The 14,538-nt window shown below is 28.4% G+C and overlaps 1 long non-coding RNA gene across 6 annotated transcripts; it reads left to right on the forward strand.

The window, feature by feature from the left end:
- Nucleotides 1-9,584: 9,584 nt before the first annotated feature.
- LOC149988301 (uncharacterized) lies at nucleotides 9,585-11,975 on the forward strand. 6 transcript variants are annotated; one of them, XR_016505220.1, is made up of 3 exons: nucleotides 9,614-10,025; nucleotides 10,318-10,541; nucleotides 11,430-11,975. It is a non-coding gene; the product is annotated as an uncharacterized LOC149988301 (long non-coding RNA). The 6 variants fall into 6 exon arrangements; XR_016505218.1 differs by having other exon boundaries at nucleotides 11,324-11,461; XR_016505219.1 differs by lacking the exon at nucleotides 11,430-11,975 and adding an exon at nucleotides 10,960-11,131.
- The last annotated feature ends 2,563 nt before the right edge of the window (nucleotides 11,976-14,538 follow it).

The raw sequence follows: 14,538 nt of genomic DNA on the forward strand, positions 1-14,538 counted from the left end.
TCTTTCAATGCCATTTTGCTCACAAAATCATTTAAAGGCTTTAGATGTGTATTCTTTACCATTATTACTATATAATTTTTGTATCTCCAAGTTTGTTTTTTTTCAACTAGAGCCTTAAAAATCCTAAAGTTATCCAAGACTTTAGACTTTTGTTTCATGAAATATACAAAAAATAAAAATAAAAATAAAAATCATTAATAAGAGTAACAAAGTATTTTGATTTTCTATAAAATGTTGTCTTTATAGGACTATTTATATTCAAATGTATCAATTTCAAGATTTTTTTTATAAAATTACTATCTTTTGTTAGAAAAGTATCACAATATTGTTTTTCTTATATGCATCCCTCACAAAACTCTAACTTTGTGTCTTTGCCTATGTCCAAATGAGTGACTATATCACCTACTTGTAGTTTCTTCAAGCCCAAAATACCAAGATGACTATATTATTGATGCTAGAGATCAACCTTATTCAAAGTTTATTTTGTTTTAATAATAAAAGAAGTCTTTTTATCTTTATCAAAAGATCCCAATAGCTTATACAAGCTATTATGTCTAATACCTTTAATAGTTGTATTGTATTGTTTCATAAAATATGTAGTAGTATTAAAATTGACTTTGTAACCTTCATCTATCATTTTGCTTACAAAAAGCAAATTCTTGGCCAATCTTTAAACATCCAATATATCATGTATATCCTTACAAATATTGTTTAGAAATTGAAAAGAAATCTTATCCTTCCCTTTGATAGCAAGTCCAATATCATTGTCTAAATAGACTTTAGGGCCTTTTGATAAGTTTTCATAACTTGAAAACCAACTTCAATTTCCTATCATGTGTTGAGAAGCACCAAAATTAATATATTATTTTTTGTCACTTGTAATTATTGTTTTACTTATTCTAGACTAATATAATTGGAATAAACATGTATAAGAGAATTTGAACTATCTGCATAAGTTTTCACGTTAGGATCACACAATTAACTGTCTCTTGATTAACTAAAACATCCAAGAAAGCTACAATGCCTTCCACATTCTATCAAATGAAATATTACAATGAATAATTCTATCTTTGCATTCACTTTTTCTTCTCTTTATCAAAATTCATAACAATGATATGTAATACTATACTATCTTAAAAGACAATATGTAACATTCCATAATCCAATCAATGGAATTTTCCAAAACTAACTATCTTTTTCAATAATCTACTTCACACAATTCCAGACTCTATAGACTTCTTTTTGTGGCACACTTTCAACTCTCAAAAATCAATATATTAAAATTCTCCCAATCACATCTATACTTCACAAATATATTCTATTATCGACTTTCCAATTTTCCACTTATAATTCAACACACAATAAATTTAATTTTTTATTGACATCATATAAATCAAATCTTTCTTTCATTACAAAATTTCACTTCATATTATTCAAAAACTATTCATTACTCTTCTTCTATAAAGAAAACAAAGAAACAAAGAGATAGCACTAAGCTTATCTCAACTCATGACTATCATAGTCTGGCCCCTATTACTTCTTCTTCAACTTACTTATGCTTTTCTCGAGATGCCAACCACTATACAATTGTTGATAATTAATTTTTTTGACTACATCATCCACCCTACCTTCTAAACTATCCATTCATCAATTTATTAGCTTTTCTTAATCCTACATAGTATGTATTGTAAAACAAAAAAATCCTATCTATTCTATATTAGTCATAGTGATAGATAACTTAGCTACAAAGACAGATTCATTATCCTTTGATCTTTCTTATCTACTTTATTAGCTTGCTCTTTTAAAAAAGTTTTCTTTAATTTTTTTGACTTCTTGTCCTTCTTCTAGGTCCGAAATTCTTTTTCAAATTCACCTTTCTTGCTACAATATATGCATTTGACATCCTTCTTGTCATCATGTAAAAACCTTGCATAAATGTGAATATGAAAATATAACTTGGATTTTTTTTTATAGCCAATGCCACCTTGACGGTTGATCTTACATTCTTGTCATGAGACTTTTATTGTAATAGTTGAGTTGTGACTATTTGTAATGTTAGTTCTATTGGAGGTTTTGTCTCTACTATCACCACTAATATTTGATATGATTTTGAGAGACTTCTAAGTAATGCCATTACAAATTGTGTATTAAAAACCTTGTCACCAATAGAAGAAAGTTGCTTCGCCATCTCCCATAGCTTGCTTATTTGCATAGTCCACAACTTGCAAATTAAGTAAAGTAGGCTCAAATTTTTTTTACCTCGCATGTTGCTTCTAGACCTTACCATATTGCATGTGCACTTTTGCCTTACTTATGATTAAAAATTTTGTACTTATAAGATGTAGGCAAATTGCAAATAATGTCTTCTAGTCTATATCTTTCCATTTCTCTAATTCTTTTGGGTCTATGGTGTTGTGTTGTAATACAATTATATGATCAAAATATAATCAAAAATAAAATTTTAAATTAATATCTAATTATCTTAATTTAATAATATTTTAAGATATTTATAATGGCTTTTATAAAAGCCTTTTAATTTATTTTTTTGTCATAATAGCTAGCAGATTAAGGATTGGTTAGTAATTTTATCTTTTAGGCTATAAAAACTCATTTATTGCCTTAAAAATGCCATAAATTAATAAAATCATATTAAAAGTAATAAATAATTAGTATGGTTAATATTAGGATTAAGTTGAAAATAAGGTTGGACTAAAAAATCCCAAGAATAGATTAGATTGATATCTGAGAGTTGACCATTTGGAGAACAAGGTCGAAATCAGATCTCTAACTACTAAAATGACCACCTAAGGCAAAGTAGAGAACATTTAAAGTTCAGCAATTAGGATTTAGGAGCTAGCTTCAAGCTAATTCTAAAAGTTTAAATTTATAGTTCAAAATTTGATATTACTTGGTTGATTTGCTAAGTGTGTATAAAATTTTATATTAATCTAACAAAGTAATTGAGAGATATTTGAATTTTGATATAAGAAAATATTAGAAATTAGCAATTTGGAGTTAGATAGGATTTCTATGATATGTGGAGATCTACTAGTTGGATCATAGTATTAAAAGGCTTCAATATCAAGCTATATATTGATTTTGAATTGAAGTTAATGGTTGGTGAAGGAAAAATTGCTACTTGAACATTTGCATCAACTTTTAAGTTGGCAGCTAAATGACATCAATGCAATTTTTGGACTTTTTTTCACAAATTTTAAATTGGATTGGATTGAATTTTATTAGAGTATATAAAAGGTTTATAGTGGAATTTATATGTAAAATTTTGTATGAAGTAGACAGTCAAATTAAGAATTGTAGCTCATCAAAGCTAACTGACAAAGATTAGGGCTTACAAAGAGAAATCAAAATTACCTAATTATAAAAGTAATAAAGAAATTGGGATTAATGCATGGTTGAGATCATTAAAGAGAGTTTTTTTGAGTACTTTGTAGTAGCTTTAAGTACTTTTGAATTAAAAATTCAAATTGCATTCTTTTTATATGGATCAAATCTATTAAGGTTTCTTGGATATTTGTAAGACATGACTTCACCTTCCACAACTAGGTTCTTAATGTATTTTCAAAAAAGACAACACATAATATGACAATAGGTGATCCAATAGATTTCATGTATTTTCTATAGACAACCTTCTATAAATTCTTATCAATTAAGACAAATCAAATTTTTTCCTTCTGTAAGTACCAATTGTCTCCATCAAATTTCTCCATAATGTAGTACTTTATTACCATCTTACAAGCAATATGTCCTAAATAGAAGAAATTGGAAAAATAGAAGAAAAAATAGACGGTGAATGAAAGTGAGATCTAAAAAAGATTTCACAATTATTTATAGATTTTATGAGTTTTAATAAAAAAAAATCGTAAAGAATTTCCAAAAAAATTCAAATTATTTTTAAAATATGTAAAATTATATCACTAGCATTTTCAAAAAAATTCAACTCAAAATTCCAAAAATTATGATTTTTAGAGCTTTCTATGTGAAACTATGTCCAAAAACTTTAAAAAATCAAATTTGGAGCTCCTTGGTCTTACTGAAGTTCTTTGGACTATGCTAGCTTTGCTCCCACTGCCGAGTTCCACTACTATTGCCGGATCTTGTTATTGCTGCTAGATCCTATTGCTGCTGTTAAGTCTCGTTGTTATTATTGCTATGTCCTATTGTTACTGGTAGGCCTCAATACTGGTCTAATCAGATCAATAACTCCAAGCTCTAGCATCTTTTGCTTATAGTACTGAAATTTGAAAATACTCTTTTTCTTTCAAAGTTAATGCCTTGTTGCTTCAATTATGAGCAACCAAAAATTTTAGTGGCTTGAGTTTTAGGCTCATTAGATATTCAATTCCTCTCAAGCTAATGCAAAAAATAAAACCTCTTTAAAGTTGATTGAAAGATTAAGTCCTGCAAAACAATCTCAATTGATTTACTCAAATCCATCAAAGAGCAAATCTAGAGTATCAATGCTCTGATACCATGTGAGATAATAAAAAAGAAGTATATTACTAAGATAGAAGTTTTATGAAGCAAATAAAAAAGAACTTTCTACCTTACTATCAAGGATTCAAGAGAATAAATACTTAAAATAAACCTCTACTTCTACTCCTTATATAATATAAGTCCATGGTCTAATCATATGGACTTTCTAGTATAAATACACAAACAATTGGCCTAGCTAACAATGTCCAATCAACATGTGGATACTCGTCTTATTAGACCATACGATGGCTTAATAGGCTATAGTCGCTAAATGGTATTACCACCAACAAATTGTAGCTACAACTTGTCAATCAGCAAAGTAGTATCAACTGCCCATTCTACTTTATGTCTAATAGGAATTATACACTCTATTAATATTTAGCTAGCTTGTATATTCATTTCAACATACTTTTCTTTAGTACTAATTTGTTGAGAAATTTATATATTCAACATGATGTTTTATATGTCTTTTTGAAATTAAATAATTATATCACTATCAAAATGATTTGTATTTGAAGCAAGATTTTTACAATAATAAAACAGTCTTTATTATGAAATACTATAACTAATACAGATAAACATGTAAAATCAAAACAACTCATATGTAGATAGTAGCACATGATAGAAGTTAAATTGTACATAATTAAGCTAGTCTATTTGTAAAAAAATAATATTATAAATTGAAATAATTAATTTCATAGGTCATCTTTTTGTAATTCTAAAAAATTTAAGATATTTTCAAAATATAGAAAAAAAGACATAATAGATAATGTTTTTAAAATAAAATGGTAATAATTATAAACAAAACATTGAATAAAAAACAAAGAGATAATTTTTCTTCTGATATGAAAAAATTAAAAAATTTCTAGAAAAATAATATTTCTATTCATGCATATCAATAAAGACTTCAAGTAAATTATATGATTTTCTTTAATAGTGGTCTAAAAATTTTATTTTTCCTATAATAAATGTTATATTTAATATTGATTACTATGAAAATAAAAGTCAAAGGAATTAACAAAAAAATGTTAGCTTTGACTAGCAATATGCATCATAAATTTTTTAATCAAATAAATAAATGTGTATATATGTTTTTATGTATATATATATATATATATATATATATATATATTTATTGATGAAATTATGATGAGCTATAATAAGATACAATTATTTCTATATTTTACAAATATGAGTGATTTTTAAAATTTTAAATCTAAAAAAATTATAACCATGAGAAAATTACCTCTAAGACCACATTAAAGATCTAGTCAAATTTATAAATCATTAATTTGAATATACCGAATTATTTAGGAAATTATACTTTCAAAATATTATAAACTTAATATTTGATATAAATAATTTTAAAATATGTAAACTATATTGTAACAAATAAGACTATTTTAAAAAATATATGTTATATAATTTTTATTTAAAAAATGATATTTTGTTATAAAAAACATAAAATTTTAATTATAAACCTATAAAACATAAAGTTTTAGTTTATACTTAAAAAATATTTAAAAGTTGGTAAATTTATGTCGATTTATGTTATTTATTTAATTCTATCATTTAATCTTTCTATCATATTTGTTGGTTTTGTTAGAAAAAAAGATGCATACTTTTATCTTTTTTTGCACATAAGTTTTTGGGTTTAAAACTAAAATTTTCTTTTTAAATAATCTTATATGCAATTTTTACCACGGTTTAGTCTAGTGTATATATATATATATATATATATATATATTTAATTATATATGAGCAAGGGAGATTAAAAAGAATTTTTGAAATAATTCGAAATTTTCAGACTACAATATTTTAAATTATTAATATAATAATCATAATAATAATTATAAATACATAAATCAATACAAATTATCTTAAATATTTTTTATAGTTTCTACTATCTAATTTTATAATTTTATATGAATATTTGTAATTCTTTATAATTATATTGTATAATTAATTAAATATATATTTTATAATTTTTATTTTTTATGAAAACATTCTTATAAATGCAACCTTATATATAGCACCGATTACTATAATAATCATTGATCAATTCTTACTTTTAATTGAAAAGATGAAAAAATTAAGAAAATCAATAGAAAAAAATATATTATCCTCAATTATAATTATAAGATTTATATGAAATATTCAAAATAATATTTCATTAGTCATTTTAATATATTTAGTATTATTTATTTTTTAGGATTGCATATAAAAAATATATTTAAAAATATTACACTTTACATTTAATTATATAGATTTTGAACTAACAAATTTCGTGTATTATAAAAAATAAATAAAATTTATAATACATGAAAAATATTTCAAAATGATTAATTCATATTATTAATAATTTAATAAATATTAAAAATATGTAATTAAAAATGTAAATAATACTGAATCAAGTACACTTGATGCTTTAAATACACTTGGGCTTACAAAAGATATTTGTTCCATTAGACAACTTGAGAATCCTAGATAGAGAATTTAGCATGATTAAATTGTAAAAGTCTTATTAAAAAAATTTACAATAAGTGAAATCTATCCGAATTAATTTGCTATAATCTTAAAATTCTCCAACAGGCTAGAGCATTTACAAATCTAACTATAATTTCAGAGTGTAATCTTGCCAAGTAATGTGGCAAACACATTACTTCATAAACTTGGCAAGATTAACAAAGATAGTCTATAATAATTATATATATTTATATATATATATATATATATAATACAAAAAAATAAAAAAAATCTACACAAGGTATGGAAAGAGAAAAGTTCAAGTAGGTATTTTATTTGAGTATTAATAATTTATTTTCATTAAATAATGTAAATTAGCGTGTAAAACTAAAAATAAATGAAATAAAAATTTAAAAATAATTAAGGTACTATTTTTTTTTCTTTTTTTCCTTTCTGAGATTAAAAATATGTCACCTGTAAAAGACTATTATAATAGATTGAAGTTAATACGTCAAAATTAATTACCTATTTACTGAAACAATAGTTTTATTTTATTTTGTATTATTTTTATTCCTAAAAGGCAAGTTCTTAAATATATCAACAAATATTTAGAATGATCTTTAAATAAGTTAGAGGGCTTATCCTGATTCAACTACTAATTATATTCTTTTTTTTTTTAATTTACCATAGTGTAAATTTCTAATGATAAAGATTAAATGTTTTAAATTAGAAGATTATGAATTAATCAAAAACAATATAAAATATAAAATATTTCTTGTTAAAAATTAATTTTAATATTGAATTATATAAATATAATGTAATTGTAAGAAGAATTATAATTATTCTTATAGAATTTAGAAAAAAATTAATTTTAACATAAATGAAAAGGGACTTTATACTTAGATGCCTATTTTAAAAGGCCATAGTTGAAAAGCCTTACAAAGTTCTCTGATTTTATAAAGAAAAGCCCTTTTTTAGAAGGCTTGGCTTATTAGTATAATATAAAGTAAGAAGAAACAATGAAACGGAACAAATCATTCTTTTATTACAAGATTGAATATTTCAGCTTATATCTTTATTCTAAAAATGATAAGAAATATTTTGAATAGTTATTTTCTATTTTAAAATATTTATTTTAAGAATTTTTGAAAAGGCTTTTTGAATTTTCCTAAAAAACCATCTCTTTAGATGGATCCAACAAAAATTCTAAAAGAGAACACTATTCATGCCATGTAAATAAAGAATGCATTCTACCTTATGTTTTTCTCTTAGAAGCTTTAGAGGTATATATGTTTTAGGTATAAAGCTTCTTGATCTCAACCAATTAAAACATTTAAAATTTGTTGCCTCTTACCTTATTTCTTAAGCAAAAAAATGCCCTTAGATTTCTATTTCTAACTCTTATATTTAAGTTGTAGGTAATCTAATGCATATTATGGTGAATTCCAGATCAACTAGTGTAGTAAACAATGCAGTACAATATTTTCCAAATCACAATAATTCTTATATCAAAACCTTTCCTAAAATAATATGTTTAAAGTATATTAGTTATAAAGTTGAATATTTAGGTAAACAAATGGAATGCTTTTTTTGACTATTTTAATGTATATCAAACTAAAAACAAAGACATAAGTATCTTGATAGAAGAATCATTTCTGTAGGCAAAAAATTAAAGAAACAAAAAATTTCAATTTAAGTTATTAACTAATAGCTAAATTCTACTTGCTTGGACTGAATTGTAAATATTAATTGAAGAGCAAGTATGTAGATATTTATGTCACATTACAAGACAATATTGTTAGTTAAATAAATTGAATTCTTTTATATTTTTATAATATATGTAACATTTAAATATAATTGAAAAAAAGAATTACTATAATATACATAAATTTAACATGATTTTTTAAAAATTCTTACATTCTAATATTTACAATCTACAATCACGAAGATATCAGCTTTATTTAATTTTTTACCAACTTTCATTAAAATTTATAACTTCTCTAACTTTCCCTTTAGCATTCAAATGCAAGAATTCTGAGCTTATCTGCAAAGAAACCACAAAAACAAAAACAAAAACAAACAAACAATCAAACAAACAAACAAACATCAAACAAAAATAACACTCTATTCATGCACATATGTATATATATGTATATTAAAAAACACAGAAATATAGTAACTGCTTAACAGACATTCACATACATACAGACATACATAAAAGAACATGAATGAAATAAAATAACTATTTGATAATAGAAGAGGAAAACATCCATGGAAACAGCAATCAAAATTGATATATTCACACACACACACAATTCACAGAAACAGGTATATATATAGATAGATAGATAGATATGGCAACTGAGAGAGGTCGTGGAGGACTAGAAAGAATTACCTGACCGTCCACGGCTACAAAGCATCCATCCATGGGAACGATTCATCCATCCATTGGAACAAGTAACTCATCCACTAAGACAATGTATTCATCCATATTATAACACATCCATCCCCGGCGTAGTCATCGGGCAGCGCAGAGGTTGGGGGTGGCGCCGCAGGCCCTGCGGGGGTGTCTGTCTGTCTGTCTATGTGTGTGAGTGTGAGTACCGAATCTGATTCAACACGGCGCACCTGCACGATCCCACATGTCCACGCTCCGGTACCACGGCCCACTCCATTCAACCCCACTCACATGTGTCCCTCAAATCCATCCATCCCAATCACCACTTTGACCATCTGTCGACAGGACCACCCTTTACTCCCCTTCTCGCCTCGGTACTACTATCCCGTCACTTCTGTGTCGCTGTGTGTGTGAGAGTTTCCGCTGCTGTGTCTCGCTACCGTAATATACAGTTCCAGCATCGTGATATGTCTTACATAATGTTTTTAGGAAACGAAGACCAAGAAGAAGACCTCATCCATGTGGAAAATACTGGCTTTGGAGACTTCTAGGCGATCAGGTTGCTGTTGGAAAAGCTTGAGAGGTTTGGGAGCGTGTGGTAGTGAAATTAAAGATGGGCTTCGTCGAAGGGGAGTCATAACAACAACAAAGGAGACTCTGCATATAGGTTGATGGTGCAGATCCATTCTCCACAATCTTTGGTATGCTGAAGGCGCCGGTCTGTTGCAGAAACCATCCGAGGTTTCAGATCGGTGATTTATTCCGCTGATTCGAATGCTAGAATGGCTGAAAACGTTGATTTGATACATACGTTGCTCTTTTGTTTGTTTGTGCTCTTCGATTTCGTCAAGCGTTAGGAGTGTGCGCATGACCTCAGTGCAGGTTTCATGAGTTTATGAGTGGGTTCCTGGAGATTTGGCGCTCGATCCAACGAGGTTGTTGGTACTGTGAGTTATCAGGGTTGAAGATTGCTTGCTGGAGGTGGGCTGGCATTGGGGCTGCGCTGACACGGAGGGTGATATTGCCGATCAGATGCTATGAACCAGAGTAAAACAAGGGCGAGGGGAAAGAGCAGTATGCGAGGAGGCCTAGGTTTAGAGATGAAACTCGAGGATTAGGGTCCCATGTTGCGAGCAATAGTTCAGCAAGTTGTTATGTTCGTGCAAAATCTAAGAATCTAGAGGTATGTTTCTCTCATTGTTTACTCTACTCTTTAGCATCATCTGCTCTATTAATCTCTGATTATCTTACAGTTTTTGTAAAGGTATGACAATCTGAGCGCGAATGAAATTGCAGCAAGAGAAGTAATCAGCTCATGACTATGAATTCGTCCTAATAGGATTAGCTTGCTGTATCCACGTAAGCATTTGGTGATTAGAGTTTTTCCAGCGCTCTCATGATGGACTTGAAATTCATGTTATCAATTTGCGATTTCTCCTCACGAGAGAACAAATTTGCATGCTTTTGGCTGGTATAAAAGGTGGAGACTCTGCCGTTTATCTTGTCCATCATTGACCTTTCTCACCGAGAATAGGTCTTATCTAAGCAGTATACTGATAGACATTTTATAGTTTCAAGGAGCGGTAAATGGCCAATTGCAGGTATATGCAAGAGCAGGCATTTCCAAGGCTGCAGATTTTCCTAAATTTCTTGGTCCAGCTCTTGTCTGAACCCTTCAAGCTAAGTAAAACAATTATTAGGGAGCCAGGCTTGACTAAGACGTGACTTGCTCTAAAAGTATATTGCAAATATATGTTTTCCGAGTTGTCTCCTACATGTTGCGACTTCATTTAGTTATGCTATTCGTGTGCAACAGCCTCATCGAACATCTCTTGTGGACGGGTTGCTTCTTCTTGGATGTCTCTTTGCAAATCAACCGATATCAGGAACGGCAAGAATGTCGTGTATTTGCCATATCTTGTGCTGGGCCTGAAGACATGGATGTCATTGTCTCTCGGTGTGCAGCTAAATCCAACATTGACTCACGATGTTTTGGGAATTTAGAAAAGAGAAGCCACTCCTACCACATTGTTAAACGGAATATTGACAGCTTGCATCAGCGATGTGGCAGACCAATATATGACATCGACTCTCTCCTCGTGGATTCGATTGGAGCTTTGCGTTGGTCTTGCGCAGTAGTGGGGTAAATTTTTACGTAGAACACACTTTAAAAGAAAAATGTGGTTTTGCTACGTGAGAACAAATTAAAAGCTCCAGCTGCGCTTTTACATACAACCAGGCAGTGACTGATAATCCTGTGACTGACATTCGGCAGGAGCATAACAAACCAATATTCTAGTAAATATAAGAACTATCTAAAAGATGACAGGACGTAGCTACTTGCTAACATATATCTCAGTATCAAGCAACCAACAAAAAAGTATCAAACATTGTGAACGGTGGATATCCTTCTAGAAGAGTCACGTGCCAAATCTGTCAGCAATTTCGGTGTACCGCTAATAGTCACCATCTTCGCAGCTCTTCATTACAATCTGCAACTGACCATTCTTCTGCATCAACAATAACGTTCTGCGTACAAAACGAAAGAAACATTTAGGAGCAACCACCCTCTTTGTCGCAGTCAGCCACAACCCTTATAAACAAACTATGCATCCATTGCCAAGCATTCCCAGCGCTAGGTAACATTACGGAACCATTGTCGTAGTTTTCATAGCAAATTGGTACCAGTACAATGGATGCATCGGACTGGTGCCGTGTAAATAAAAGTCAACACAATCACACGGATTTTTTTTTCCGTAAATCCCTATAAACTATAGCTGTACTCCTATCATAATGCAGGACGAGAAATATGTGCAACAATAATTGTATTTGATGTGAACCACCGCAAAGCGAGAACTAAGACCAAACAATCTTCCACGTGGACATCGGAATCTCAACTCGTAGATTAAGAAACAGCTTGAAAATCCACGCTCTTCCAATCGAACTGCGATCCAGCCCATGGCGTGAAAGCGATCGACATTTGCCGGAACAGGTTCCAGTGCACTTCTGGAATTGTCGGCGTGCTTCACATTGCGCTTCCGCTCGGAGCCCAATTGACGCGCTGGATGGTGGTGGGAAACGTGAGAGCATCGTCTTGTGTTTCTGGGTTTTTCTGCAAACCCTAACCTACAACGTTGGTTTTTTTTGTTTTTTCCACTCGCGATCGTCTTTGCCCTGTGACTGAATGGTCCGTCGTGTTGGTCTATTTGATCGTGATCAGGTATCCTAGTGTAACACAATGGAGGAGATTAGGAATTGGTAGTATGCATACAAACGAGAATGGAGTTGGACAGCCAAACTGCAAAGAATGCAGAGATTGATGGTATACAATGGTTTTTTGTGGAATATGATAGCCTTGATTCGTTAATTCTTTGGCTTGATGTGGTTTTAGTAGTGGTAAAAGATGTAATCTTGGATTATGTTGTGTTGTGGATAGAAAGGAAGTTCAAAATAAATAAATAAATAAATAAATCAAAATATATATTTGGGGTTTTTGTTGATGGTTTGAGGAGAAATTGTGGTGCTTAAATAGTCATATAGTTGATTTGCAACTAAAGGTGTATTATTAGATTATGCAAGATTTTGTACATAGATTGCATGCATGCATGCATTTATTGGTAGAGAAGAATGTGTCAAAGAGATTTGTAGGATATTGTGATGTAGTATATAGATAATTATGGAGGTATTAGATATCAATACTTATATAGAATTGGTATGAAGATTAATATATTCTTAATATTTTATTTTTTTACATTTTTTCTATGGAAGGTTGAGGATTATAAGAGTGTTGCAATAATCAATACAATCAATATTAAAATTGTTAATATTTATGGATATTGTTGTATAAAAAAGTGTGTTATATCTAATTTTAAAGACTAACTTTTAAATAAGTAGAAATAGTAGGAATATAAATAAAATCAAGTTTAGTAGAAAAAATAGTATTATTTATGGTTTTTTAATTGGTTGAATTAAAAAATGTAAAAAAAACAGAATATGTTTAAAATTCATTTTTATTAAATGGATAGAAAGAAGTTGTATTATAAATAAAGGTTTTTGTAAGTTATAGCTTGTTTTGATGTTTCCTAAAAATATAGTTGTTATTTGTTTATTTGTATTTTGAATTAAAATATATATATATATATATATATATATATATGCATTTAAATAACTTAAAAATATGATGTATGTAAATCTTACAAAATATATTTTTGTCTTGTTATTGGATTGTTTTATTTACAGACCAAAGTGTTTAGAGGTAGGTATTTTAGGATGGTGGTCATTTAAGGTTTAGGGTTATAATTTAGGTTTTAACGTGAATTAGAGTTAGAAATTATATTTAAGCTTAGTAAAATTTCTATTGTTATTATTATACATAAAAAATAAATTATTAGAATACACCCAAGAATTAAGTTTCAATTGTAAGATTATTTGGACTTGAAGTTTTAGTATTTGGGTTTCAAGTTTTGACTATAAAATTTAAAAATAAATGCATCATGAGGCAATATAGATAGAAATGTGTGTAATAAATATTTTAAAACATATAATAAATATAATGTGCAATTGTGGATCTATGGTGATAAGGTAAAATTAAATGAAGGAGTGACTCTTCATAGCATATATTTTGGAATTAATTAAAAAATATTTATAAAAGATGCAAGTATTTGTATCAAGTTTTAAAAAACAAAGATTTTTAATCAATATAGAACAATACAATGATTATATGCAAGATTTTGTCACAATATTAAATATTTAAGACATAAGAGGAGATTTATGGAAAGAATTTCAAGTGTATATTAGAGCATTGGAGGTTTTATTGAAGAAAAAAAAACATATTTAATAAAAGAAATAAATACAAGAAAATCAAAAATATTATGAAGATGTTTGATTGCATATTGATATGCTACAGCAATAGATTAAACTATGGGCTTTTATTAAGAAAGTTCTGTTTTGTATTAAATCTAATTTATGTATAATTAAAGAATTATAGGAAAAAAATTGGTGTGAAGAAAATATATTTAAATTAAAGAATAAAGAAACGTTTAGAAAATAACTCTGGGTTTTGAAGGATTGTTGTAATATAATAAATGATATGCTTATAAAGCACAATCCTAAGAAATTTGAAGACAATATGTATGGTATTTTTCATGCTGTAACCTATGAAGAAGTAAAAGGTGGTGAAA

The sequence above is a fragment of the Physcomitrium patens genome, chromosome 10 (genome assembly GCF_059467195.1).
Source record: "Physcomitrium patens ecotype Gransden chromosome 10, ASM5946719v1, whole genome shotgun sequence".
Lineage (NCBI taxonomy): Eukaryota > Viridiplantae > Streptophyta > Bryopsida > Funariales > Funariaceae > Physcomitrium > Physcomitrium patens.